We start from the raw sequence: 6,000 nt of genomic DNA on the forward strand, positions 1-6,000 counted from the left end.
TCAAACAGACTTCCAAGCCAAACCCCAAACTCGGCTAACCTAATCAGATTTCCTTTCTAATTAAATCTACGTTTGCTATGAGTTGCTCTGGGACAAAGGTTTGCCTTGCTTGGATGCTTCAGTAAGATGTGCAACAATATGATCTGGTTCCTGGGGAATCTAAAGTGGTTTAGCACAATCCAAAGGATAAATTACAACAACATTTCATTTGTGTCCCTTAAGTGGGACGGAACACATATTTAGAACCATATTTTGGGCTTTCTGGAGGTTGTTTAAAGGTTTTTCGGTGTGATTGACTGTCTCAGAGGTATGGGTTTTGTTGGCTTAGCCTCTTAAGACCCAGTTGTAAGATACTGAAAAGGAGCAGTGCTGCTGCAATGAAAATAAAGAAGGGCGACGAGACAAAAGGTACAGTCTCAAAGGTATCCCTTATTGAAATGACTGTTGGAACAGGAACAACACTGTAACCCCATGTTTACCTCTTTAGTCTGTGTGTGTAAATGGAAATAAATCGGTCAGTTGCTACAATATTGATGGAAAACTTTACATGTACCATTGAAAGCTAATTTTAACAGAGAACTATGAAGACATACTCCTACTTCCTTCCTCTTTTCTAATAAAGACCTCACACGTGCAAACACACATGCAAAAGAATGAGTGACATTCTCATCTTCACTTTGTCAGTGGGTGTTCTGACTTGGTTGACCTCTTATTGAAGCAAAGAGCAAAATGTCACTACTTTGATGTATCGGCAAAGCCCCTCCTCTGCTTGCGCATGTGTGTGTAAAAAATTATGTCTGCCAAACTATTGAACTACTTGTAGATATTCTTACCAATTTTGGGATACCACAGAAAAACATGACTACATGACTCCTGAGTCAACCCCCAGACTGACTAGTCTAGACTTGGTCTCTATAGAATCAATCTGTTTGAACAATAGAGATCAAGGATGCTACAAACAGACTGTACTCATATGTCCATGCTTCAAAAGAAGATAGAAGAAGATTCTTCTGCATTCTAATAAGTTGTTGGCCCAAGCAAGAACCTACAAGCCAGAAACTCCTAAATCCTTAAAAAAAGCAAGAAGGCCTTCTGTTCAGGCACGTGAGATTAGTTGTGATACCATTTTAGGTACTGCTGGCAGTCAACCCGGGTTAGTGCAATTGACTGGACCGCCTTGGAGCATTTTTATCCCGTCTGAAACACTGCAGGGAAGGAAAATCTCTCAGCGGCTGTTTGATCAAGCAATCTTATACAAGTAATACGTTTCTTGAATCCTCAAATATGTTCTATTTTGTTTACTTTTCTATGCATCAGTTTGACTTTTGCATATTATTTTACCCAATATATTGCATTTAGGTGGGATTTTAATTAAAACATTGCTGAATGCTACACATCTAAAGCAACACAACACTTACTTGCAGGGCTTGGTTAATAGGTTTAAACTGTATGTTTAGCTGGGTAAGATTATTTATGTAGTTCACTGATCAACTCAAGTGACATCAGATATCAAATATTTATTTTTCAGCCGGGCCAATTCATTCTGCCATCTTACATAGAACTTATCAAATTTGACTTTTGGAGAATAAGAACAACGGTATCTTGTTGTATATAGTGATGCTGAAACAAATATGAAACACTGGGGAAAGTGGAATAAGTGAAAACCTGTAATAAAGTGACTGAATTAGAAGAGAGCTGAAATGTTGCTTTGTTGAAACAGACAAGGGTTTCTTTTACCTCTTTGGGGAGGGATCATTTCCTCTTCCTCATCTCCCTCCTCCTCCCTTCTTCTCACACTCCCATAATTTCTCTTTTATATCTGTCGGCTCCTTAAACCTTGTTTTTTGTGCCATCTGCCATCTATTGACTTCAAGTCTTCCTGTGTCTGTCAGCATTTTGATAGGCTGACTCCATTTAGTTTGCTGGCATGCATGCAGACAATCTAAACTTAAGTCAATGGGCTCTCTGTCAGATTTGTGTGGGTCGGTTAGATGTTCTGAGGTCGGTTCAACTTCAAAGCTGAAACTGGAGTCTTTCCACCGTCTGCGACTTCTCTCTTCATCTCATTAACTGTACGGCAGGGGACACATATATTTACCTGTCCACAGCCACTGCAAAGAAGCAGGGGAGGACTTGGTGAAAAATATATTGAAATGCAAACAAATACTGTAGGAAGATGCAAAGAGGTGGATGATAAACCAAAATTTAAATCCAAGAGAGGGTCAGACTAGAATTAAATAGAGATGATGAAAGAGTAGTGTAACATGAGAAAAAAAAGCCAGTCTTTCATTAAATTTCCCATAGAATAAACAGGGTGTTGCCAGTCAAGCCCTAAGTAATTTTATTTTTGCAGCAAGAATCTCACTACTTCTATGTTGCTATGCAGCCAAATGAAACATATCTTGTGGGACATAAAGGCAAAATCATTTCTCCTGATGTGAGACAAAGCAAAATCATGGATAGTATTTGAATCATTCATCCTGAGCATCTGTGGCAGAACTAACCTTAATGTTTACACATATTCTTAATCCAATTTGACCGGGTTTGAACAATTTTGCAAAAAAAAAAAAAAAATGTCCAAAAACGTTATTCTTTAATGTGAAGATCTAGCAGGGACATACCCTCAAAGGATTAGCAGCCACACTTTTTAGATTGTTTTTTTTTTTCTTGTAAAAAGAAAAATTGAACGGCTCTACCATTTTCCTTCCCTATCGTAACCCAGCAGTCCTTTGTGACGGCGTGTCGCAGTGAAATACATGATGTTTTTGCTGCAATTTTACAACGTGTGAAAAAGTTCAAGACGTGTGACTACTTTTTTCCAGCTGTTTCTGCGCAGTGTACGCGGAGTCGAGTGTCTGCAAAGTACATTTTTAAGGGCCAATTTTCGACACACATTATCAGAGAACTGCAGAAGTCAGCAGACAAACACAATGGGAGGCAGATACACATCCACCCGTCTGCTAGTAAAACAGCTACTCTTTGTCCAAGCTTGTGTGTGTTTTCGTGAGCGCTTTTTTTTTTTTTCTGAAGGAAAGGTTTATAAAATAGTCCTTGGTCTGTACTTGAAATATAGAGTGCTTTTAGTCTTTCAGTATGTCTCTTAAAGCACACAGATCTGTTTTTATTTTGAATTTATTTACTCTGACACAAACCAAAGAGAAGAGAGTGAAATGAAAGGCTGAAAACTGGAGGATTAGAGCCTCATCCAACCGCAGTGCCTAAACCTTTTCTCTTCATCGCAAAAAAATGTTTAGAGGAAAAAAAAAAAAAGAAATACATTTAAACAGAACAAAATGTGGAGCTCCTTGTTAAGTCTTTTTATTATCCTTTTAAGTGACAAATACATATTTCAAATTTTAAGCTGCGTCTTCACTATCAGAGCTGGTAGGAAATGTTCACATCAAATGACAAAAACAAAATAGAGCCACTTTGCCAATTAAAGCAAAAGAAAGACAAAGTGAAAAAGAAACACAGACAGAACAGTAAGTACCATGTGGAGTGTGAGAATTGCCACAACTATACCACAGAGCGGTACGCTCGTTGCTCACATGCTACCAAACCACAAGGCTTTTTGCCACAGATTGCCACAGAACTGCTCCGTGTGTCTTGGTGTGCAGTCTATCCAGTTTTACTGAAACAGTGACCACATGTAAACCCTTTGATTTTATAGCTAAAACCCTGTTTTGGCTAAGTTAGGGGCTAATTTTCTTTCCCAGGCAGGTGAAGTCTGGGCCACAAGGCCTCCCAGTCGTGTGTCAATCATTAGTGATGCTGCTAAAAGCCTGTGTGTTTGGAAGTTTCACCAGAAATAGAAGTATAATTGTGTGCTTTTGCAAGTGAGCCGATGTGACGTTTTGAAGTATTTTATTTTTAAGTAAATAGCTTAAAAATATAACTTAAGTTCAGATTTCTTGTAAAGATTTGCGCAAAAGTATAAAAATAATTTATACTTTTCCTGATTTAGTGATGCGAAGATGCAAAAATCCTTCGTCTTTTCCCATAGAGCAGGCTTCTCCTCAGTTTTTTTTGGCACATTAGCTTTATATGGCATAAAATATTCTGTGAAGTCTTTCCTTAGTTTTTAAGAAGTATTTCATAACCTTCTATTTTGGCGAGATTTCCCTTCTAAATGTGTCCGTCTGAAAAGAATTTATGACCCAAACTGATGTTTTCCTGGGTTTTCTGGGTTCTCCAACATGTGCTAGTTGGACATCACTAAGATGACACTTGAAAAGGCTCATCCAATCAGTTTTTTAGATTTTGCGACTCCACATATCCTCACAAAAAGAAATTATCAGCAGACGGGAAGAGCTTACACAATATTTCCAAGAAGTGACTAATCCCATGTTCTGACAAAGCATGGTGACCTTCATAAGGGATCTGAAGAATGCTGTGTGAAAGTCTGCGTTAGACTGAAACAGCTGAGTTGCATTAAACCAAGTGTTCAGCAGAAAGAACAATTTATCTCCTATTGGGAGTGCAGGTGGAAGCTGCACTCCCAATACAGAAAAGTTAGGAATACCATCAATATTTATTTATTTATTAATTTATTTATTTATTGAAGCTTGGGAAAAAGGAAACATTTAGTAAGAAAATTTAAAAAATCTGTTGCATATCGAGTTATTCACTCAGAGCGACATTCATGCAAAAACCACAAATTAGATGTTATAACATAGAAATCTTAAGCTGTGTAAAAAATGTCCAGTTTGGTGGAACGGGAGAAAATTGGGAAAGTCTGGAACTACTTCCATTTTTTTTTTTTAATTACTGAAAAATTAAGGGAAACATACAGTGTAAGGTGAGCTAGCAGGATAGGGTGGGGTAGAAAAGAGTGGAAGCACATTTTAGGGAGAGACAGGAAGGAAAAAGGAGGGTTTGCTTAAAAAAAAAAATAGAGCCGGCAGGACAGAAGGCAACAGACAGGGAAGAAGACAGGAAGGAAAAGAAGGAAAAGACCTTTAAAAGATGGGAACACTGCTGAGAGACAGAGAAAAGGTGGGGGGAGGGATGCAGAAGAAGGTGGGCGGGGGAAGGGGTCTGCATCTGCTCTCTGAAGACGGCAGTTGTAGGTAATTGATTCCTGATGTGAACCTGAGCTCAGCTCTCCAAATAAAAGGCCTTTCTATCAGCTGTAATGGCTTTTCCATGCCACACTGCTCTACTGGGGGCTACGTAAGAACCTGTGCCTGGCAATAAGGAGAAAGACAGAAAAAAACAAAACAGCCGCTCTCATTGGCATGATTAGCATCTTGCTCTGATGACGTTATCGAACACGGTGGTAACTAAGTAAACGGTCGAAGCGTTACTTCAGATACGGCGGTGCAACAACATACAGCTGCTACGACGCAGCACTGATGGATTCTGCAGGTTTTGTTGCTATGTTTGGTGTTTTGTAGCAAAGTACTGTTTGGGAAAGTTTATTATGTCATCAGAAAAGATGGATGGGAGGAATGTCACGTTTGTTTGTTTGCGGATGGCCTGTGGGAATGATCCAAAGGAAAAACAAGTCACAAAAACTAACAAACCTGCAGTTTTTTTCTGTCCTGATTTATCAGTATCTCTATAGGAATATGCCTGTACTGTGATGCCTCTGCATTACACCAATAATTATATATTTTCATGTTGACAAAATATGTAATCATGTTATATTTTGATAGCATTCTTGTTTTATGCTTCGCATGTAAAATCTGTTAGGATAAATAAAATAAAATATTTGAATTGAAGTCTAGCTTACTGTTTGGATTACGGCAAGGGCTGGGAAGGCTATATTCTGAAATAATTAAAAAGGAAATGGCTAAGCGTGTGTGAACATTACACACACACTAAAGTGAAGTGACCCCGAAGCCACAATGAAAGTTTGAGCCACAAACACCAGACCCCACTGACCTTACTGACTCGATAACAAATAGCTGTCATGCCAGCAGCCTGTGTGTGTGTCTCAGTGTGTGCAGCAGTGTGCATTCACACGTGGTTAAGTGCTTGGGTTCTTCGCTGTGAACG

Source organism: Poecilia latipinna, unplaced genomic scaffold (genome assembly GCF_001443285.1).
Source record: "Poecilia latipinna isolate Pla-1442-1.1 unplaced genomic scaffold, P_latipinna-1.0 Scaffold320, whole genome shotgun sequence".
Lineage (NCBI taxonomy): Eukaryota > Metazoa > Chordata > Actinopteri > Cyprinodontiformes > Poeciliidae > Poecilia > Poecilia latipinna.